We start from the raw sequence: 25,152 nt of genomic DNA on the forward strand, positions 1-25,152 counted from the left end.
ATACATCTTGCTTATGTATCAGATTTGCATGTATCAAGATTTACTGCATATGGTACATCTACAACCTATATCAAATAATATCTTATGTATCACCTACAACTCTTGTGGAATTCTGCTTGTCGAAAAGACAAAAATGTTTATGTTTGGGAAAATAACGATCCAAAAAAAAATCCATGTGAGATTTCATTTTTCCAAGTCAAGGAAAACCGATGGACGTCCTGTATTTTATTTTTAAAAAAATTGTAGCAATAGAATGTACAAATTTGTTTTTCACCAATTGTAAATATTTTAAATGTAACTGCTTATTTAAGTATCCCGATACATTATATTTAATGTATCAAAATCGAATGTACTAATCATGATACATATCAACTGAAAAAGATTTGTATGTTTATGTCATGTGTCAAACTCAAATATAAAATATAAAAATAGATGTAATTATATGATTCAAATAGAATGTATACCGAGATACCACAAACATCATATCTATTTACGAATGAAATTACAAGTCTTTCTGCTGTGGCCTTCGTGGCCACAACGTCCACAAGAATTTGTGCTACTTGTTATCTTCTCACTAGCGAACTTTTTTCTCCCTTTCTTTGGTCTTCCGGGCATCCTTTTGTATATTGGTGGCAAGACAAATTCTTCCAAAATTTCCTTCGGAGCAGATCAGTCTTTCTTATCTGGCATTGGAACCAGTGGTAATTCATAAGTATTTGCCAACGCCTCTGGTTTTTAGTAATCAGAACAGTATGGGTGCAGGTCAGTAATGTTCTTGCTCTTCAACACTGCAATTACATGTGGACATAGTATCTCGTCTAGTTGAAATCTACCACAAGTGCATGTTTTTTCTTTCTAGACACACAATGTATCTTATACCTAATTCGTAAACAGAATAAAGATAGTCTGATGAAGCAACAACCTGCAGGAATTAAATTTTAAATATATGTATCAGTACTTATACATCACATACACAACTATGTATAAGAACTGATGTAAAAGGGTAATAATTATCACAGGATATACATAACTGATGAAGCAACAAACTGCAGAAAATAAACTTCACATATATGTATCAAAACTCATGTATCAAATACAGATCTGATATATCAGAACAGATGTGTCTGTATATAATCATCACAGGATATACCTGAATGATGATGCAACATACTGCAAGAAGCAAATTTCACATATATGTATCAGTACTTATGTATCAACTACATATTTGATGTATCCGAATTGATATATCAGTGTATAATTAGCACAGGCTATACCTAAATGATGAAGCAACAAACTGCAATAAATAAACTTCATATATATCTATTAGTACTTATGTATCATCTACACAACTAATGTATCTACTCTGATGTATCAGTATATATTTAGAACATGTTATGCATAACTGATTAATCTACAACCTGAAGGAAATAAACTTCACATATATGTATCAGAACTTATGTATCAACAGTAGAACTTATGTATCATAATTGATGTTTCATTAGTTAATTAGCACATGGTATACATAGCTTATGAATCAACAACCAGCAGGAAATAAATTTCACATATATGTATCAGAAAGTATGTACCAATTACAGAAATGATGTATCAGAACTGATGTATCAGTATATATTTAGAACATGTTATGCATAACTGATTAATCAACAACCTGAAGGAAATAAATTTTACATATATGTATCTGAACTTATGTATCAACTTTAGAACTTATGTATCATAATTAATATTTCATTATTTAATTAGCACATGTTATATCAAACTGATGAATCAACAACCAGCAAGAAATAAATTTCACATATATATATCAGAAAGTATGTATCAATTACAAAACTGATGTATCAGAACTGATGTATCATTATTTAATTCGCCCAGGTTATACCTAACTAATGTATCAAAAAAACTGCATGAAATAAACTTCACATATATGATGTATCAAAATTTATGTATTAGTCTTTAATTAGCATAGTTTATACATAACTGATGTATCAAAAATCTGCAGGAAATAAACTCCACACATATGTATCACAACTGATGTATCAACAACAGAACTGATGTATAAGAAATGATGTATCAGTATATAATTAGCACAGGTTATAACTAACTAATGTATCAAATAACTATGTATCAAGTACTTATCTACTTAAAAATAATTGTCGTGTACCTTCATTCTCGAACACTTGATCGTGTTTGAAACTAGGATATCTTTGAATTTTCTACCCAAAGTATGTTTTGTATAAGATGCTATTTCCCTATTTTTGCAGTTCCAAGCACTAAATAACATTCTCGTTTGCTCCAAAAAGTCAGTTATAGGCAGCTCTTGTGCTTCAACAAGACATCCATTGATACATTCTGCGATGTTAGAAGTCATTATTCTACCCCTGTTGACAGTGGCATGAACCCTTGACCACTTTTCGTATCCTGCATTTTTAAAATATTGTGCCACCTGTTGATCGATTCCTTCAACTTTGGCCATTAATTTAACGACTTCATCTTTTCGGTATGTCTTGGCCATTGAATAGAAGATGTCACTTAGTACAGCTTTGCTCCTTCTGTATTTAGTACACACATTTTTTCATATATGCCATATGTATGCAAAATGAGGAACATTGGGAAATACCATGCTTACACTCTTGATTATGCTTTCGTTCCTATCTGATACAACACACATATTGTCCCTCTCCACAAATGCATTCTTGAAATTCTGAAAAAATCACATCCATGATGCATCATTTTCTGTATCAACAATACCATACATCAACGGCAATATGCAACCTAAAAAATCAATAATAGCGATATAATAGTTATTAGAATTCATCAAATTCACAACAAACGTGACAAATGAGACGACACACTGTTATTCAATAAGCAACAGTATCAGAAAGTAATACCTGCCCCATCAAGTGTGCTAACTGATACAAACGTCCCTTTATAAGGTCCATCAAGATGCGCACCGTCAACAACAACTACTGGTCGACAAAACTGAAACCCCCCCATCAAGGGCCTTAACGCTATGAACAAATACATGAACTCATCAGTTGATGACTTGTGCATACTTATATACGAATTTGGGTATACAGTTTTTAGCATATGTATGTATACAGGCAGCTGTCTATATCCATCAACAGGTTTTCCCCTTAACATCTCCAAAGCATGCTTTTTTGAACGTCATGCCTATTGATAGGTAATATCAATTCCATACGCTGATTTAATATCCTCTCGTATATCATTAGGGGTGAGAATTCTCTTATGATTAACCAATTTAGGTGCTGTGAATGCACTAACAAAAGCCTTTGTAGCATGGACTTTGTTGAAAATCCTATCTCTCAATGCACATGAATGTTCACTATTAAAATATCTAACTTTAAATATATCGGATTTTTTCCAACATGAAGCTTTCATTCTCCAACAACAGTCGTCTGAAAAGCATACTAACACATAACTATATTTTTATAAAAAAAATGACATGTATCATACCAACATTTTTTCATATATAATATCACCAAACAAAGTGACATTCTGATAGGAAGTGTGTCAACGCATGTACTTGATACATGCTTCTTAGTATGTATCATGAACAAAAAATAAAAATGAAAACATCTGATACACAGAGTCATATGAATCTGATACATACTGACAGCAGATTTTAAAACTATAATTGAGTATAGTTCTGTTATATTTAGAATAACTTCTCAATTAAAATTATTTGGAAAAACTATAAATAATGAAGACATATTGAAAAAGATACTAACTATTTTACATGCCTCTAATGTGATATTACAGCAGCAATACCGTGAAAAAGATTTTCAAAAATACTCTGAATTGATCTCATGCCTTCTGGTGGCTGAGCAACATAATGCTCTTTTAATAAAAAATCATGAAACTCATCCCACTGGAACTGTTTTGTTATCGAAAGCAAATATAGTAGAAGCACATGGCCAGTCTGAAAGAAGACAAAATAAAAATCAAGGCCACAATAATGTGCGTGGATGTGGCAATGGCAGAAGACGATATAATAATCGTCATGATGGTGGTCAACAAAAAAAGAGAGAACAATATGAGTTCTCAAAGTGGCCCTTCAAAAAGTAACTATCATCGTTGTGGCATGAAAGGCCACTGAAAAAATGAATGTCGGACGCCAGAGCATTTTGTAAGGCTTTATCAAAATTTCTTCAAAAGAAAGACAAATAGAGGTGACATCTCTTCTTCTAATGCTCGGATAGAGTCACACTTGACATTTGAAAATAATATTGAGTCAAGACCTTCGCATAATGATAATATTAAAGCAAATCTGGCTTTGAAGAATGACGATTTTAATGACCTCGGTGATATTACTCATTTGGAGGTTGAAGATTTTTTTAGGAATTATAATTGATATTTAATTTCATTATATGATTTACAACATGTTGTCGTTTCTATATACTTTTGATTATCATGTTTTTACGTTTATCTATTTAAAAGAAAAGAAGAAAAAAAGACTTATATTTTTCTAGCAATATTATTACTTATTTTATCTCTTATAATATATTTTTATTTTATGAAGATAAAAAAATTTCTCAGTCTTCAATCTGATCCAAGATGAGTAATGGAGATATGTGTCTTTTGGCTAGTGCCACAACTCATACGATATTAAAAGAAAAAAAATATTTCTGTCATTTGATTATGAAAAAAGGCATATGTCAATATAATATCCGGTAGTACAAAATTGATTGAATGCTCTAGTAGAGCAACCTTATTACTACATGGAGGAACAATATCGGTAATTAATAATGCATTGTATTGTAGTAAGTCTCAAAGAAACTTGTTAAGTTTCAAGGTTATTCGCCAAAATGGCTATCATATTGAGACTGTGAATGAAAAAAAGGTTATATACCTTTATATTACTACAATGAATACGGAGAAACAAATTCTGCATGAAAAATTACCTACACTTTCTTCTGGATTGTACCATACAAATATTTGTACTGTTGAATCACATGCCATAGTAAACAAAAGATTTACTAATTCTAATGATTTTATCATTTTGCATGACTGATTGAGCCATCCTAGTTATAAATGATGCGCAAAATTATTGAGAATTCACATGGACACTCTTTGAAAAAATAGAAAATTCTTCAATCTAAGGAATTCTCTTATGTTGCTTGTTCCCAAGGAAAATTGATTATTAAACCATCAGTAACTAAAGCTGAGATTGAATCCTCTATGTTTCTGGAAAGTATACAAGGTGATATATGTGGGCCAATTCACCCTTCGTGTGGACCATTTAAATATTATACGGTCTTGATAGATGCATCTACAAGATGGTCACATGTGTGCTTATTATCTACTCGCAACATGACTTTTGTGAGATTGTTAGCTCAAATTATAAGATAAAGAGCATAATTTTTAGATTATGCAATAAAGACAATTCGTTTTAATAATGCTGGTGAATTTACATCTTAATCCTTTGATGATTATTGTATGTCGATTGAAATAAAAATTGAGCATTCGGTCGCTCATGTTCATACTTAAAATGGTCGAGCAAAATCATTGATTAAATGCCTCTAATTGATAGCTAGACCATTGCTAATGAGGACAAAACTTCCTCTTTCGGTATGGGGGCATGATACTTTGCATGAAGCAACACTTGTGCGCATAAGGCCATTAAATTTTTATGAATTTTCCCCATTACAGTTGGTTTTTGGAAGGGAACCAAATATATTTCATCTTAGAATATTTGGGTATGCATTATATGTCTCAATTGCTCCATCGCACCGCATAAAGATGGGTCCCCAAAAAAGGTTGAAAATATATGTTGGGTATTAATCTTCTTCTATTATAAAATATTTGGAACCTATGACTAAAGATTTATTTACGGCAAGATTCGCTGATTGTCATTTTGATGAATCAGTATACCCAATATTAGGGAGAAAACATAAGCAATTGGAAAATAAAAAAGGGCAGCCCGGTGCACTAAAGCTCCCGCTATGCGCGGAGTCCGGGGAAGGGCCTGACCACAAGGGTCTATTTTACGCAGCCTTGTCTTGTATTTCTGCTAGAGGCTGTTTTCAAGGCTTGAACCCGTGACCTCCTGGTCACATGGCAGCAACTTTACCAGTTACTCCAAGGCTCCCCTTCAAGCAATTGGAAAATGAAATAAATTAAAATTCATTATCACTATCTCATTTAGATCCTCGAACAAATCAATGTGAGCAAGAAGTTCAAAAGATGATTTATTCACAAAATATTGCAAATCAACTGTCGGATGCATTTAATAATCTTCCACTAGTTACTAAATCGCATATCCTAGCTACAAATGCTCAAATTCGAATTGATGCCCCGATAAGACAACCTGTTCAATCAAATGAGTCTAGTCCACACTTCAAACGTGGAAGAATAATTGATTCCAAAGATAAAAATCCTCAAAAAAGAAAATGAGTAAATGATTAAGATACTCATAATTTGGGGGCAATTGCTCAAGAAGATCCCAGAGATACAATAAAAAGTGATACCACCGAGGAGGTTCAAGTACCTGAAAAGAATGAGAATGAAAAAATCTCAATAAGTTAAGTCTCGACAGAAAAATGGCGGAACCGAAATAATATTATGATTGATAATATTTTTGCTTATAATGTTGCCATTGAAATAATGCAACAACATAAGGATCTTGAATCAAAATCTGTCGATGAATATAGACAGAGAAATGATTGGCCAAAATGGAAGGATGCAATTCAAGCAGAGTTAACTTCACTTGAAAATGTGAAGTTTTCGGATCAATAATCTGAACACCTGAAGGTGTCAAGCCAAGTAGGGTACAAATGGGTTTTTATGCGTAAACGAAAGGAAAAAAGTGAAGTTGTACGATATAAAGCACGACTTGTAGCTCAAGATTTTTTCGCAAAGGCCTGACATTAACTATATGGAAACATATTTTCCTGTGGTGGATGCAATTAACTTCAGGTATCTAATGAATTTGGCAGTTCATGAAAAGCTTGAAATGCACCTAATGGACGTGGTCACTTCCTATTTATATTGCTCATTGGAGCACGACATTTTTATGAAAATTCCCGAAGGATTCAAATTGCCTGAAGCATACAAGAATTCTCGAGAAACTTGCTCAATAAAGCTTCAGAAATCCTTATACGGGTTGAAACAATTAGGGCGCATGTGGTACAATCGTCTTAGCGAATATTTACTAAAAGAAGAATATAAAAATGATTCAATTTGCCCTTGTGTTTTTATGAGAAAGTCTGGATTTGAATTTGTCATAATAGCAGTATATGTTAATGATTTGAATATTATTGAAACTCCGAAAGAACTTTCAAAGGCAGTAAAATATCTGAAAAAGAAATTTGAAATGAAGACCTCGGAAAGACAAAATTTTGTCTTGGTCTATAAATTGAATATTTTAAAAATGGAATGTTTGTACATCAGTTAACATACACTAAAAATATTTTAAAGAGGTTTTATATGGATAAAGTACATCCATTGAGTACCCAATGATTGTGAGATCTCTTGATATTAATACAGATATGTTTCAACCCTATGAAAATGATGAGGAGCTTATTGCTGCTGTAATACCCTATCTTAGTGCAATTGGTGCATTAATGTATCTTGCCAACAATTCTAGATCAGATATAGCTTTCTCTGTAAGCTTGTTATCAAGATTTAGTTCTTCTCCAATACGAAGACACTGGAATGGAATTAAGCATATATTCAGATACTTTTGAGGGACCATTGATATGGGATTCTTTTACTTAAATGAATCAACATCATAATTGATTGGTTACGCAAATGCGGAATATTTGTCTGATCTCCATAAAGATCGATCACAGACAGGTTATATATTTACATGTGGTGGTACAATTATATCATGACGTTCAACAAAGCAAACTATGGTTGCCACTACTTCAAATCATGCAGAGATAATAGTCATTCATGAAGCAAGTCGAGAATGCGTTTGATTAAGATCAATAACTCAACACATTCAAGAAACATGTGACCTTTCTTTGAAAAGAGACATTCCAACAATATTGTATAAATACAATGCTGCATTTATAGCTCAACTGAAGGGAGGATACATCAAAGGAGACAGAACAAAACATATTTCACCAAAATTCTTTTTTACTCATGATCTTTAAAAGAAGAGTGAAATAGATGTCCAACAAGTTCATTCAAGTGACAATTTAGCAGATATGTTTATCAAGGCATTGCCGACTTCAACTTTTGAGAAAATGAGATACAAAATTGGAATGCGACGTCTTCGAGATATCAAATGAAGTTTTCATCAAGAGGAGTAAAATACCCGCTGCACTTTTTTTTCCTTAACCAAGGTTTTGTCCCACTGGGTTTTTCTAGTAAGGTTTTTAATAAGGCAGCACTCAAGGCGTATTACCAGATGTGTGTACTCTTTTTTCTTTACTAGGCTTTTTCCACTTATTTTTCCTAGTAAGGTTTTAATGAAGCACAACATCAATCGGTGTTCAGAATAACTATGTATATTGTTTCTTGTAAAAAATTTATTGAGGCACATTACACGTGGACATCCAAAGGGGAGTGTTAGAAAGCAAGTAGGAAGAGCAAGTGGATGTCCACTTGTTGCTCCTTTTTCTTTACATGAGTGGGTAAGTTGCCTACTAATTTTAATCTTGTTTTTGCTATAAATTGTCAAAGTTTGGCAATCAAAATAAGAAGATAGATACTGCAATATCTCTCAATTCTCTCTTTATTTCACTCTCTCCTCCTTATTTTTCTAAGTTTAATTTATTTTATAGCAATGGACAAATATTAAAATTCATTTAGCCGCCTGGCCCTCTCTAGCTTTTAATGAAACAGAAAGGTCATCTTCATAAACATTTCGATTATATGTATACTGATAAAGACTTTGAGGGCCCAAATTTAATGTAATTGAGACCTTCCAATATGGATATTATTATTATGGTTATGATTATTATTATGATTATTATTATTACTGTTATTATTATTTTTATTTTTATTATTGTTGTTATTATTTTTATTGTAGTTGTTATTGTTGTTGTTATTGTTATTATTATTGGTAGGAAAAATTTTAATTTTGGCATGATTGCTATAGGGAGATCAAAGATGATATTGGAAATGTTATCTAGATCAATTGCTTACAAATCATAAGGTTAACCTTACAGATCTTTGATGCATGTGTGACTGACAGTAAAATTTGTTTATTTTTGTATTAATATATATATATATCGATATTGAGTTAGTCAAATATTTATTTCCAATCGACAACAGACGTCAAGTCGTCAACTCAGCATCGAAATCTATTTTAATACAAAAAAAGTGATTGCTAAGATATTAAATTCACAAAATGATGATAATTTAGATACATAAATAACATAAAAAATAGTTAAGAGGTATAAAACTTACGAAAAATATAATACTCTAATAGATTATCAGAACTTCATCTGGGTTCATATCATAATCTAACTCTAAAAAAAATATGATTAAGAACAAATGGTCTAAATAACATCAATATCATCACTATATTCAACCTTTAATTAATGAGGGAAAAAGATGCCAACAATTGAAGAAAAAATGATATTGTTTCCAATATTTCAAAATAAATCAGATATTCAAAGTTTTGAAAACGATACGACAAAATTTGGGGAAGCGTGACAGGATAGGGTGATGGAGAATCAAATTTGACTTTGTGATTAATCAATGACGAAACTAGAAATCAAAGTTAGAGTTTAATCAAAAACAATAATTTTCTTCAAACTCGATATATCTTTAAAAAATTATTTAATATACATTTATAATTAATTTAAAAATCAATAATTTGAAAAAGATTGAAATTCTTAATTTATAAAGTTCAAATTTTGATACGTTTTTATATTTAATAGACGTACAATATCTACTACTTTTTTGTTAAGAAGATGATGGATATTTTTTTTCCGACCACATGATATTTATTGATGTGAAAAAATAAATCATATGATAAGAGTATCAAGAATAGTGTTGATTTGATAAATGATTGAAGAGAAATGAAATAAAATCAAATATATAAATGTCATAAATAATATGTACGAGAAAAGTTTACAATAATTAAGGGTGTACTGTGTTTGAGTTTGTATTAATTATTTACCCAATTTATGGACAAATTATAAATTAATCTTATTACATTATGGTTCAAATGTGTACTCAGTACTATGCAAAATTTAGTATATTAGCTCACATATATTCTTATCTTGAATATTTTGGTTCATATAATTACAACGTATCCTCACCTTAATATTACAGCATTAACGAAAGCAGGACCAGAACACTAAAGATTTATTAATGACAATTTTTGAAGGGACCAAAACTTTAATTATAATCTTAATTTTCTATAGTAATTAATATACAAGTTGTGCATTTTGTTTGGAGGTTGGGTCTATCAAATTACATGCAGAAAGATTTCAATGTCCCATCAAAAATAATTTATCCTTGTTTCAGCATTTATTGATCATGAAAATTTCAGATACAACACCTTCCATTTTCTAGCAGATTACAAATCATATCTTATTCTCAGAGAAAATAAAAGGCAACAACTAGCATTGATAATGAAATGCCTTGCAATCACAATAATAACAACATATTAGTATAATTCTACAAATAGAGATATGAATAAAATGAATCCAAAAAAAAATAAAAAATTGAAAGCAATAGCTCCTCCAGAGTTGACATGGATGGATTTCTCTGACTAATTAAGGACCATTGAATCATGCACTGAAATATTCAGATTTAGGAAGACAAACGCACACCTAGAACCTTGCAATCAATTTGGACCTTATGAAAGATATTTCGATTCAGGATTTGAAGTTTGGACACTCAACAAAAAAAAATACAAAAAATAATAACAACAACAATATACTTAATGTAATTTCACACTTAGGATATAAGGAGGATAAGGTGTACATGCATATTGTTTCTGCCTTTGTAGGGTAAATAAGTTATTTATAATAGATCCTCGATTCAAAAGAAAAGTTATTCTGAAAAGGATTGCAAAAGAAATCTGACGATAAAATATCAAAAAACAAAATAAATGAAGCAACATGTAATAAAACACATTGAGTAAATAAATAAAAAATTAAGCGATTACTAAAACCTATACTACAAATAAGGAGGTGAGGAGATGGGGCTGGCCAAGCCCTACCTCTCTCATCTAAAGTGCGACAACACTCTACTATTAGAACTGTATCTTAATTCTTGATCGACCTACGTACCTTCCTATTTAGGATCATAAAACTTGACAATGACTAAATTGGGTACCTGACAATCATGTTGTACACTGTCAGAAACTTTATATAAAGAGTAAATTACATCAATATCACAAAAGGCTAGCAAAAGAACAGAAAAGTGATCATTCATAATAACAAGTTCTGCAAACGACACAGACAAGATAGGATTCAAAGCGTCATACTTAATCACGACTTTTACCCGGGTCATCCCCGACGGCTATGACATAGATAGGATGTTGGCAGGGGTGTATATGGCTCGGATTAGTTTGGATATTTTATAAATTAAATTAAATTATTTATATCGAGTTATTAAATTTATAAACCAAATCAAATTAATAAAAATCGAGTTTTTTTATATCAATTTTTCTTGTGTTTTTCGGGTTTTTCAGATTTTTTCGGATTTTTTCGGATTTTTCGGATTTTTCATAATATCTAATAAAAAACACAGAACAGTGTTTTTTAAAAAGAGTTCTAGTACAAAATATCAACATATAAGATGGAGGCAGAACACTGTTTGAAATTTTAACTTTATAATATAACTTTATTTTTTTTTTTGAAAAAATTACTTGATTGAGTGTTTTTTAAAAATTAATTACTGATTTTAGCGATATTTTTTATTTATTACCATTTATAGCAATACATAGCAATATTATGATAAATCTACACTTGTATTAAAAGTGAATTATGCATACAATATAAATGTATTATAAGTGTTTTAAAATATATATTATGTTTGTATAGTACGAAACTGACATAATGTATTATAAAACTATTAAAATATGTGATAAATGTATTATCCATCTATAAAACTTCTATTATATATGTTTTATAAATAATTCTCTGCAATATGTATTAAAACTGTATTATAAATGTATTATCAGTGTTTAGTGAAAAAAAATTATTGCTATAAATGGTAAATATTTTCTTAATATTGTATATTTATGTAAGTTTCCCTTTTTTTAATATATTTTTTAGATGGGCTTCTCAAGTTCAAATCTAAATGTAAGAAAAAAAAACAAAAATTATGAAAAAATTTTAAAAAATATTTATAAATTATATTTTAATAAATATTTTTATGTATAACATAATTTAACAGTGTATATCTATAATCGGGTCGATTTGGGTTCAGTTTGACTTTTTTTAGTTAAAACCAAACCAACCCTATAATTGTCGGGGTTTTTTTCCAAACACTAAACCAAGTCAAATCAAATCACTAGTCGGGTTTTTTTCCCGATTTGATCCAGTTTATCGATTTGGTGCGATTTATCGATTTGCCCTGTACAGCCCTAGATGTTGGTGTTATCCAACAATACCGTTATCGACCACTATATATGCCACACCTTCAGCGTCTCTTTACCTGATCAATAATTGTGTATGTAAAAATGCAATTTGATCAAACCAATCATCTTCTATTCTCTTAAAATTTACCAAAACTCCATCAATCTTCCCACTTCTGGTTAAAGGCTTGAATACAACATTTGCATATTGGCATTACATTGTTATTTTTGACAATACCCAAGCCACGACATGGCATCACCCAAACCCCCGTTGTTGCACGACAGTTTTTTTTAAAATTTTTTCTATAAGAGTAGTGTCAGGGTCATCAAGTGCGTACCTTGACTTAGCTAGTTCCACATGACACTTGTTACCTTTCGCTAACACAGGTACCAATTAATTATATTCACTAAAACTTGAATAAATAAGAAAAAATCATAAGCTCTATTGAAATAAATTTCGCTAAAAACCAGCTATATCCAATCTTGGATGTTGGCCTTTCACCCCAAGCCACATTTTCCATATACTTGAGTTCAATCCTTTAAGGTCTATGAGCTCTTTTCAACCTACTCGGTGGCTAGATCGACCAGTTTCGATTAGCAAACTTCTGCGTTTAAAATCCTCCAGACATGCCTAACACTTTACAATTGACAAAATCAAGAGCATGAGTAGCATTGGGGATAATCTGTAAACATCCAATTTGGTGTTCGATTGGGGTAATTTTGTCAATGCTGAGAACTTGAGGACTGGTAACGAAGAATAAATTCTTTGGGGTATGTATTATTAGTATATTAATAGAGTTTCAGAGAAGTTTCAACGCAAAGGTTCTATGGTCTAGCGGTTAGGACATTGGACTCTGAATCCAATAGCCCGAGTTCAATTCTCGGTAGAACCTTTTTTTTGTTTTATTCTTTTTATAATTTCAAGGGAAAAAGTCAAAATTTCCCTTGAACCATGAAAAATGAAATAAATATGCTCTCCATTAATAGTTGGGGTTAAATATATCCTCCCTAGAACTATGAGATATGAAACAAATATGCTCTTCATTAATAATTGGGGTTAAATATTTTCTTGTCATTACTAAAATTAATCTTATTTTTCAAACATCAGAAGTTTCGCACTTGGTGATACCATGTTTTCTGCAACTAGGATTGATATTTTTTTAATACGAGGGAAATTGAACTGTTTTCATAGTTCAAAGAAAAATTTAATCTTTCTCTCTAATTTCAAGTTTTTATTCCTTCTTTCTCTTTTCCCGCCACTCAAACAATCATCCTTTATTTGTTGTTCATCTTTTCACCCCATGCAGTTGTACAGTTTCATTAAAATAGTACAATATATTGCATGTTCAAGTTGTTTAGCGCATTTATTTTTTTCTGTCAATGTTGCCTCCAATATTAGTAGGATCAGACGGCGTAAATTGTTTCCAAAAGTAGAAGAATAAAATGAGATCTTATTTCAATTATCTACCAATACTAAGAACCTAAGATATTACATGCCTAATCGTCTGCATAGATCGTCCACAAGCTTAGTACCTCTGGGGACCTCGTAGTCAAAAGCTGCACCAACATTCTTCAATTGTATAACTCTAAAGTGTATTATCATTAATCTCTAAATCATGATATGGATTTTATCGACTAACTTATTGTTTTATCAATATATATTATTATAATCTAAATTAACATGCATATTGATTTATCTCAAGATATCACCTTTTAATATAAATTAACATGCATAATGAATATATACATATCATGATAATTATATCAGATTAAAAATATAAGTATATTTAATAGTTTAGAGAATATATTTAGTCAGTCAATCTAAAATATCTATTTCTATTAGGTCCTGTTCAATACATACAAAATACAGTAGTAGTACAAGGAGTCGGAACAATACCGCCCCCAAATCTCACTAGTTTAGGAGCAAATTACTTTCCTTCACATGAGTTTCCAATATTACAAATCTTACCAGAATTTAGACTTTGGAGACATGTATCTAACGCATCCAGATACATGTATCTCTGATACATGAGGTCAAAATTAGGAGTAACTTATTTCAGATACACTATATCCAAGTGGATTTGCATGTATCTGACTCTCTCTCTCGCCTATCTCCTCTATCCTCTCTTGCTCGCTTCTCTTCTTATATATTTATATTTTAGAATGTATTTGGTGTCCCGGATACATGTATCTAGTATGATTCACATGTATCTGATATACATAACCTATCTCACTCGTATCTCTTCCTATTTCAATGCATCTAATATATATATATATCTGACTTAAAATATTCTATAAAATTATTAATTAGTGAGATAATATATAATTAATTTAAGTTATAGAAAAACTTGGTAAATATGATAGAAATGTTTGGATAATTAACTAGTTTTTCCTAGTATATATCCCCAACACATAGATGGGCCGCTAAAGTTGGGCAAGCCCACAAATCCTAGTAGGATCCGGTTCTTGCGTCGTTTGTTTATGCAGATACAACAAAGTCCATAGAAGAAAAGGCTTGGTGAAGACGAAAACCTATGTTCACTTGCATTTGAATTGATACTAAGCTATTACACAATCCATTTCATAATTTGTACTTACTACTTCCATTTCAAATTTCATAATTTGAATTGATACTAAGCTATTGCAGCAATAGTCGCAAAAGTAGTAGCAGTATCACTTGTCATTTCTTTTCACTGTCAAAATAGACAAACTGTCTTAATATTTCAGAATATCAGACCTTTTACAAAAACAACGATGAAGTTTTTATACATTTCAAATCGTTGTACAAGTATGAACTTTAATATTCCAACGAAGTTTTTATACTCTTCAAGTCAGAATATTTATTTCATACGGAGTAGAAAACTACACAGGTTTTAGTCTCCAAAAACAGAATACAGTTTAATTAGAAAAACAAAAATAACATTAATTTCCTTAAGATTGTTAGTAAACTGTATTGTAAATATTAAAACAGTAACAATAACTACTGAAAGTAATAAAATACAGAATCTGAAAAATTAATGTAAGAACAAAATCGAGCCCACTGAATGCACAGTGTGTCCTTAAGGAAATTATTCCCCTCAACGTACCTGAGGTTTTTGGAATTTTTTCCTCCCAGAATAGAACGATTTACTCACCAAAATAGAGGTACTGCAAATTCTGGTGACTACGAACCACTCGAAAACTGTATATCACACGAGTTTTAGAAAGTGCAGAAAGAAGAAGAAAAAGATGTTATTTTAGAAATTTCGTATTGAACATTCTAAGGATTAACAAATATATATAGACTGTTTGCACTTTTTTAAAAAAGGCACCTGTTGGGAAAAAGTTTGTCTGTTGAGAAAATGTTTGCAACTTTTCGGACAAGGTTGTAACCTTTTAAAAAATCCGTTGAAAAAATGGAGGGAAATATTTTTAAATTAATCCGGGAAAGAAACGGGTCGCGGGTCAGGAATTTTTCACTTAATTAATTAAATAAATAAATAATATTAATTAATTAAAATTTAAAGGAGATTTGATCCAAAAAGATTATTAATCAAAACAATTGACCAAATTTGAAGCCGTAGCCGTAGCCGAAGTTGAGCGAGCGACGACGACGACGGCGCGAGGGGAGACCCTCTTCTTGACCCTTTAACAATATGAAGGAGAACTTCTATTTTTAAGTTGGAGACTTTTTCCTTTTCACCACCTATGTGGAACCAAAGCTTATTTCATAAAGCAAGAAAGAACAAATCATTTTTTCCTGCAAGTTTTTTTTCCCTCAATTTTCTATTCAAACTATCTATTAAACCCAACACTTTAATATTAAATTTACCAGTTGCAATTCTATTGTTAGCTGGCATGTTCTTTTGGGAACTCTTTTAGAAAGAGCTGCGATCCCCTTTGACAGTGCTTTGAAATCTATCAGTTTAGACATAAAAACGACAGAGTGAAGCTACCTACTGTTTTCACCTCTGCCCTCATGGTTTGTCAACTGCATAAGTTGAGTTTGCCTCTTTTTTCTCTTTTTAAAATTCTTTAAATTTTAAGGAATTTCTTTTTCGATATTTTCTCTTTTCCTAAATTTTTTAATTCTATTTCTTAATCTGCTGTATATGCATATTTAATATAATCATTTGTTTATTCATTTTATCTACTTAAATTTCTTTTTTCATACGCAATCTTGTAACCTCTCTTATCCATTAAATCAAAATTTCGTTATTGTGGAATTGAGATTTTTCAATTCAATTGAAAAAAGGAAAGTGCCTTGAAGAAGAGGAAATAGGGAGAAAATGTACAGCTCATTTCAATGAATTATTTGAGATATTCATTGTGTAAATACATATTAGATGTGTATGTATATTAACTTTTAAGTTTGATAGTTTATATACATCAAAGTGTATACATTTTAAATTATAATTTAATGGTATCAACATATTAGAAATGCATACATTTCAAATTATAATTTAATGATGTATACATACTAGAAGTGTATACATATAAAAACTGTGCATATTACAGTTTAATAATGTATACATACTAGACATGTATACATATCAGAATTGTACAAAATACAATTTAATAGTATATACATATCTAAACTGTACAAATACAATTTAATAATGTATTTGTATATAGAACTATACAAATTTAAATTTAACAACATATACATATTAGTGTATTCCATATTAATCTTTACCCTTTCTTTTGCAGATTGATTTTAATGAAATTAACAATATAATGTCAACTTTGTGTTGTATTATAGGAAAGAAAAATAACATAACATGTTTTTTTTGGAAGAAGATACGTAACTATTCAATAAACGTTATTAAGAAATAAAAACATTTTCATTCCTTAAATATAGCAATAACATTTTTAATTGATCAATCAGTGTTGCTTGATGAAAATATTTTATCCTTAAAAAGGAGTGGGCTAATTAATGCCAATTAATTGGGGCTTTTCTTTTACTGATTTTTATTTGTCTAATTAATGTCAATATTATGCGTCACTTGTACTTCCGTGTGAATTCGTTGAGAAAATATTTTTCATCTTCCTAACCCTAAAAAGTTTTTCACCTCCGTCTGGAAATGCCGTAGAGAAGAAGAAATCATGGAAACAGAAAGGCCCGAAAACAACGAAAGAGTTCGGTGGACAGAATTTCCAATTTGCCAATCGAAATCATCCGTGGAATTCACTCTTGCATTCCACGGAAAGATGCCGTCAAAACTAGTATTTTGTCGAAAAAATGGTGAAGCATTTGGGCTTCACATCCTAGAATTTTTTTGGACGAAATGGATTTTGGTGCTGACTATTCACAGTATCGTGTTACAGACAAAGCCAATAGAGATGCCTTCTTAACTTACTTGATAAAGTCCTTGGAAAATCGTGAGAGGCCCTGTGAATACAGTTCTGCAGTTGACAAACTCTTTCTAAAATGCTGCTAAACAAATGGATTTCTTTTGTCTGGGAAAATAACATTAAAATGTGGTGTATCAGTTTAAAAACGATTTATCCTGATCGTTACTACCTCCGTGGTATTGCATTTTGTGCTACTACATTAGTTGATTTAACTATATCCGATTGTGAGATTACGAATTGTTCGTTTATGCTTCCTGCTCTTAGGATTGTGATTTCAAGGATCTCATTGCTGGATGCCCTCGAATTGAACAGTTACGTGTTCAGGATACTGAAAAGTTGCATACTATCGTAGTTCAAATCCTAACCAGGAATTTTTTTGCAGTGCATCTTCCTCGTATTGATGGTAAAATACGTATAGAGTCCGCAAAACTTGATTCACTTGAATTTATTTCATTCAGTATGGACTTGTGTGAAGTAGAGATTACTTCTGTGATGACAGTAAGAGAGTTGACATTGCGAGATGCTTGTGACCAAGAGACATTGATACATTTTATAAACAAATTCCCTCTACTTGAGAAACTCGTGATAGATGGTTGCAATATCTTATCTGAAGCTGAGATTAATTCCATGCCAACAGTGCGGAGTTTGACGTTGTGTAATATTGACATTGATCAATTTTATATACAAATTCCTCTGCTTGAGAAACTCATCATAATGATTGTAGTAAGTTGCCAAAACTTCATCTTTCTCAACCGAATTTGGCTAGCTTGGTGCTGAAGGATACCCTTGTGGAAAGGGAGGTAAGAATAGATTCACTCAAGTTAAAATCGTTGGAGTATAAGGGTGGCCATACATATTTTGAGGGCATAGAAGCTTTGCAAGAATTGGAATTCGTTCTGTTATATTTAGATCCCTTAAAGCTTCGTGATTACTGGTACAGTTGTTTTAGAGATATGTTGGAGTTGTTTGCTCATTCCGAGCATTTGAGTTTGATTTGCGATATTGAAGAGGTAAGGACTCTCCAGTCCTCCATATGCTTGCAATGTTCTTTAATTGCATGCCATACTGCATTTTCTTGATGCCCAACTCTCAAACCCTTGCCAGAGGATCATATATTGACAAACACTAAAACATGATTGCAAATGAAATTATTGATTACACATCAACATAGGTTAGTTGGATGAAAATTATGAAACCTTTGAAGTTGATAAGGATAATAGGAAGAAAGGGTTGCATATTAGCTTACTTTTCCTTTTACTTATAAGCTATCTGTGGATGCCTTATAAGAAAAAATCTACTGTTTGATGTTTTTTTTTTTTGGTTACTATAATATGGAATAAAAGCTTCTCACGACTTGGAATTTGTTCAATTTTATTTATCACCAGAAAGCCATAACATTTTTTTGGTTAAAAGGCCTGCAGAGGCTTGCATTCATAAATAAAAATAGGTACGAAAGCCATAACGCTTGCTTGTACATTTGGTTAAGAAATATTGGAGTCTTTTGCTCATCCCAAGCATTTGAATTTGATTTGCGTGTTTGAACAGATTAACCATTTCAAGCTTATAGAATGCATCTTTGCTAGTCATCCTTAATGTTCGTTTATTGCATGACGGAACTTTTTCTTGGTGCACATCGCCAACTTTGTTATCCTTGCTAGAGGATATATTGAGACAAACACAAAGAAAGTTCTTGCAAATTATATTATTGGTAACACATCAAAAATAGGTTAATTGGATGAAATGTGACAAAAGCTTTGATTTGAGAGTGTAATAGGAACATAGCATTGCATACTAGCTTACTTTTCCTTTGCTCATTTTTATTTGTTTCAACTATTTGGTTTCCAAGACATAGAAATGCTGCTTTTTGGTTATTGTTATTTGTAACTGTGACTTGATAGGCATCTTGACATACACTATTTATAAATGTTTAGTATATTACAGATTAATGTTTGTTTACAATTTTGTCGGTTATTTCGACTTCAACTTGAATAGAGAGTTTGGAAAAGTTGAACAACTTGTTTGAGGAGCATTTCAAGGGCAATAATGGTTTTCACTCTCTAACTTCTGACATTCTTTTTCTAGTGAAATTCATTTCCAGTCACCGTCTTCCAAGTACTCTTTTTCAACTTCAAAGTCATATAGTATTGTTGCAATCATCAACTAAATGTTGTCCAAATGGGACACCAGAATGAGTTGCGTTTTGATGGTTATCAGGTTGTCATCATTCCTGTTGAGGTAACTGATATATTGGCAGTAAATGACATCAAGAACCTGGAGTTAGATACAATTGTTTGGTTACCAATCATTCTTATTTGCTTTTTGATGGTTATCAGGTTGTCATCATTCCTGTTGAGGTAACTGATATATTGCCAGTAAATGACATCAAGAACCTGGAGTTAGAAATTATTTCACGTTATGGTACTTTTCAAGAGGTTATAGATGACTTCGTTTGGATTCTTCCAGATTTGAAGACTTTGTCATTGACTTTGGGTTCCACCACAGAATTCATTGAGGTAATCTACAACTCCAGTTGGCTTTTTCACAATTCTAATTCCTATCCTTGTGTTTATCTTTTGTTTGGTCATCTTATGAACATTAAACTTTCTAAACGACTAGTAAGCAATGGCACTGCACGGCTCACCAAGGAGAGATGGTTGAGTCTATTATAGATTGGCTAAGGATAAAATTTTAGGATATGAGTGAGGATTCATGGATTCAACTGTTTGTCTTGTTAGGTTGGAAGTGTTTTTCCTCTGTTTTTATTTCTGTCTATGTAATTGTTCTAAACAAACTTCATATTTATTGTTGCAAATGCAGTTTTCGTAGAGGATGATGTGAAGATGCTCTCAGCAGAAGTAGTGCACAATCCAAAATCTGACCAGAGAGTATGCTTTCTTAGAATTAAGAACTTTTTTAGAACTCCATATTATCAGAAGTAGAAGTAAAGTGATTGGAGAAATTTTGCAACGGGTATTGCCAAACAATTGTTCCATGACTTGGTCAGTCAGACCACTTTTTTTATAAGTAATTTGGAGAAAAGTTGATGCACATAGCATGAAGCTCTGCGTTTCCCTAATGTGGATGTTCATAATGCTCTCTTGAGAACTCTGTAAAAATAAGAATCAATTTCTTTTGGAATCCTAGGGAAACCAACAACCTCTGCCACAACCTGAGGAGTGGAGCTAGAAGTCCGAGTACGGATTCGGTCAAACTCAATAACTTTTGCTCAAATAATGTATTTGTATGAAGAAATCAAATATTAAGTTTAGAACTCAGTTATTAACACTTGGCATCGTTGTTATAAAATTCAAAATCAATAAGGTTAAAATTTCTCTACCCTTTGGGTGAGCACTTAGTAGTAACCTACAACTATATAATAGCTCACTAATCACACAAGAGATTAAACCGTACTAGGTAAGTCTATGTGACGAGCTCATAGCTAAGTAAAGGCTGGATTTGATCCCTCCCCTACCTCCCAACCATCCCTTGTGGGCAAATAAGAATCAACAACTCAACCATCCCTTGCGGGCAATAAGAATCATTATTACTATCTCCATCAACTCCTTGTGATCTTCAAGCGTTGGCTTTCATCGACATTTTCTGCATCTACCGTATTGATGGTCTAAAGGTGCAGAGATGAGAATATCTTTCATTATCTTCTGCAGTCATTGAGTGTCGACCACGCTCAGAATCCAGACTCGGGGTGTGACAAATGAATAGTGAGTTAATTAAAAACTATAGTATGTTTTACGAAATATTCTGAAGATTACAAAATATGTGATTTTATCAAATCAAAAATACTTATAAGTTGTAGAATCACAAGTTAGAAATAAAAAAAATTATATTTTTTGATTGATCTTAAACTTATAAGTACTTTGATATTTATCAAGCGTATTAATAGATAAAAAGTAATTATAAATTAGTTTAACCTACTATCATCATGCAACTAGTTATCTATTTTGGCAATTCCACCACCAGCTGCAGTGGATAAAATGGAAGTTGATAACGAGGGTGTGATACCAGGAATGGTAGTAGCAATGTAATAAGTTAGCTAATCTTGGAAACCTTAGTATTCTCTCTACTAATGAGTGGCCAAACTATTATTAGTAATAATGTATCTATATGTACTCTTTGTAATGATGCATAATATATACTCCCTACCTTTCATTATGATCTGATACACTTCTTACGGAAGTTTGAATTAGACCTATATTTTACTAAATTAATCTTATTAATAATGTTTTGAAATTCTAAGTTTGACTAATTATATATATATTCATTTTAATAAATCGTAAAATTTCAATTTTTTTTATTTGAGGGTGATGTATACAATTAAAGAAGATGACATATTTTTTACGGTTAACTTAACTATCCAATAGAGAAATGAACAAATGCACAATTTATTTATTTTTTAAAAAATTGAATAAAAATTGTCTAATTAAAACACATTACATATTTAAAGTTGAGTTATTCAATTGAGAAATGGAAAAAAGGGGTAAAATTTGGTGACAAGTTAGTAAAAATTAAGGAATGGAAAAAAATGAAAAAAGGGTAAAAATTTTAGGAATTAGTGTAAGGAGTTAGTTACATTCTACCCCTATTCTTTCCTAATTTATAAAAATTTCTTAAATTTGGTAAAATTCAGATACACTGCAAAACGTTTCGATAAATCACGTTTTGATTTCGGATACATCCCTCAACGTTCTGATACATTGCGTATATCTCGATACATCTTATAAAAGTGATGTATCCGACTTATTCATTGCATAAAAGTGATGTATCCATCCAACCGATACATCACGTAAAGTGATGTCACCAAGAATATGAGAGGATAGAAAATTTTTATAATTTTTTTTAAATGATAGAAAATTTTAGAGGATATGATATAAGTTGTGTATTTAAGTAAATTTTTCAAAAAAAATAAAGAAACAAATGGTCCAAAAGCTAGGCATTCGGGCTAATGTGACCCAGAACGTGTACTGGGCCTTCATCTCTCTGATCCAGAACGGCACAAATTAGGGTTTCAGAGGCGCTGCTTCTACTATAAAAACTCAAAAAACTCAAGGCTTTTCTAACACTGCTTCTTAACCTAGTTTCTTCTCTGTTTCAATGGCGGATGTCAATGGAGTTCGAATAATCCTCCATTTTCTCTATTCACATATGAATTTATCTTTAATTCTTTCTCTTTGTATATTAATCTGAAGGTTACATTTGCACGTAGCCTCCCGGGCTCATCTGAGTTTATATAGTGAAGTTAGAAGCCCCAAAGCTCGTGCTAAATTTAATCGCCGCTAGTGTTGCAGTTTAGCCCTTTGTACCTTTTATCCATGGCTAATTTGTGTCAAATCAACGGCAAAATCCCCATTTCCATACATTCCTTCATCCTTTTAATTCCAGGAAATTTTGTTTAAAAAGTTACTTGTTTTCATAGCATTTGGTGATGATTTAAACAGATTTATCCGCGCATCTGAGAGAAATCAATGAAGCATAACATAAATTGGTTGAATTTCTTGATATGAGCCTGATTTATCATCTTTATTTTTTTTTCATTTTATTTTGGCAGTGATGATATGTTATACAGCTTTAATGCCAGTTCTGCTTCTGATTTTCTGTGATTGATAGAGCTGTTTATATTACTGAGCCTCTTAAATCTTATATTAGTTAAATCCTTTTTATTGTTTATAATTAAGTCTATGATGAGATCTGAAATTGCTGGATAGTATTTGAGATTGCATATAGCACTCATCATGAAATTATTAAATTTCTCTGAGGTTAAGGAATTTATTCCCATTTTTTTTCTATATTATCAGCCAGTGATGATCCAATCCAACGGTGAGGTGTAGTGGATCTAAGGTCCCTGCTTTTGCAGGGGGAACCTCCTTAGTTTCACTACATTAATCATGATCACACCGGATTTTACTGAGGCTTTGAATAGTTTTGTTCGTAATTCTTTTGCTTAATTACGTTTTTAAAGGGAAATTAACTTTTTGATCAAGTATTTTTGAGTTTTAACTATACTCTTGCTCTTGAATATATTAGTGGGGTTAGGGTCTGAAAAACTCATAAATTTAGTGCTGTTTATCAGCTTCTTCTCTTGAATATTTAACGAGATGGAGTTAAATCATGGCACTAAATGTGAACTCTTGAAACAATCTGTCACTAATTTAGTGGTTAAGTTTTGCGTCTACTCTTTTTTGTGTAATACATGAGTTGATTCAAATTTTATATGCTCACCATGCCTTAGTTCTTGTGAGTGTAAATGAAAACTCATAAATTGTGTGCAGTCCATCACCTCCTATCTTGTATATTTCACTAAGATTGGAGTTAAATATCAGCACAATATGTTTGTAAAATATTACTTAGTTGGCCTATTTTTCTATGAAGACCTTGAATATAATGTAATAATATTTTTGTAAAACTCAAAAAAATCAATTCACAAACAATATAACCTACATGTTTCTGTTTCAAATAACTTCAAAGTAGGGGTGGCAATTGGGTTGGATGGGTCAAGTTTGGATGAGTCATAATAGGTTAAGACAATAACTGGGTTAAGATTCAATTCAAATTAGTTTGGATCAAAATGAGATATATAATAGGTTAAAATTTAATTTATTTTATTTTTTATTAAATTTAGTTATTTTATTTATTTTTTAAAATTATTTTAGTATCTAATTATTTTTTCTTTATTATGATTATATATAATATATCAAATTGAAAAAAAAGGTTAAGAATAGAAAAAATTGAATACCATTAAGAACTTAAAATCCTAATTGCCTGTGAATGACCTCGTGGTTTTATTGTAGGCTGTTGTTACAAAATTCTCAAATTCCTTTCATCAGATCTACTAGGAATCACAATATTAACAAGCTGATTGACAGACTTGCCGATGTTCCCATTAATGTGAAACACCAAATTTAGGAGAAATTGCCTATTGATGAAGCTGCAAGAATGAGTGTTTTGTCTAAATCCTGGACACATGTTTTTGCTTTAATCCCCAAACTCGTATTTTCTCTAAAACATTCCCACGCTAATAGACATTATTAGTACAAATCTGTTACAGCACGACTAAGCCATTAAAACATTCCTACATTACTAGTTTGGTTTGGTTTGATATGGGAAGAAAAAACTTAATTAAAATGTCACTCAAATAAAGTAATGGTGCCGTCAGAGTAAGTATAACTGATGTGGTAGCTTGTCGAAGTAGTAAATGAAAACGGAATAATTTTGGAAGGTATTTTAGTAAAAAATGGATCATACTTCGAAATATTTGAAACAAATAAATAAGGAAATGAGAA

At 31.3% G+C, this 25,152-nt stretch overlaps 6 non-coding genes and 1 pseudogene across 6 annotated transcripts; all 7 read left to right on the forward strand.

Moving 5' to 3' along the window:
- The first annotated feature begins 13,344 nt into the window (after positions 1-13,344).
- TRNAQ-CUG (transfer RNA glutamine (anticodon CUG)) lies at positions 13,345-13,416 on the forward strand. The gene has a single exon. It is a non-coding gene; the product is annotated as a tRNA-Gln (tRNA).
- Positions 13,417-17,586: 4,170 nt separating this feature from the next.
- On the forward strand, positions 17,587-20,898 carry LOC129892661 (putative F-box/LRR-repeat protein At3g18150; annotated as a pseudogene).
- A 2,170-nt stretch (positions 20,899-23,068) lies between these two features.
- LOC129893693 (small nucleolar RNA snoR134) lies at positions 23,069-23,218 on the forward strand. The gene has a single exon (XR_008767572.1). It is a non-coding gene; the product is annotated as a small nucleolar RNA snoR134 (small nucleolar RNA).
- A 74-nt stretch (positions 23,219-23,292) lies between these two features.
- LOC129893682 (small nucleolar RNA U36a) lies at positions 23,293-23,380 on the forward strand. Its single transcript, XR_008767563.1, has one exon. It is a non-coding gene; the product is annotated as a small nucleolar RNA U36a (small nucleolar RNA).
- Positions 23,381-23,411: 31 nt separating this feature from the next.
- Positions 23,412-23,504, forward strand: LOC129893652 (small nucleolar RNA Z223). The gene has a single exon (XR_008767540.1). It is a non-coding gene; the product is annotated as a small nucleolar RNA Z223 (small nucleolar RNA).
- A 383-nt stretch (positions 23,505-23,887) lies between these two features.
- On the forward strand, positions 23,888-23,994 carry LOC129893674 (small nucleolar RNA snoR97). The gene has a single exon (XR_008767555.1). It is a non-coding gene; the product is annotated as a small nucleolar RNA snoR97 (small nucleolar RNA).
- Positions 23,995-24,098: 104 nt separating this feature from the next.
- On the forward strand, positions 24,099-24,202 carry LOC129893675 (small nucleolar RNA snoR97). The gene has a single exon (XR_008767556.1). It is a non-coding gene; the product is annotated as a small nucleolar RNA snoR97 (small nucleolar RNA).
- The last annotated feature ends 950 nt before the right edge of the window (positions 24,203-25,152 follow it).

This window comes from Solanum dulcamara, chromosome 6, assembly GCF_947179165.1.
Source record: "Solanum dulcamara chromosome 6, daSolDulc1.2, whole genome shotgun sequence".
NCBI classification, from domain to species: domain Eukaryota; kingdom Viridiplantae; phylum Streptophyta; class Magnoliopsida; order Solanales; family Solanaceae; genus Solanum; species Solanum dulcamara.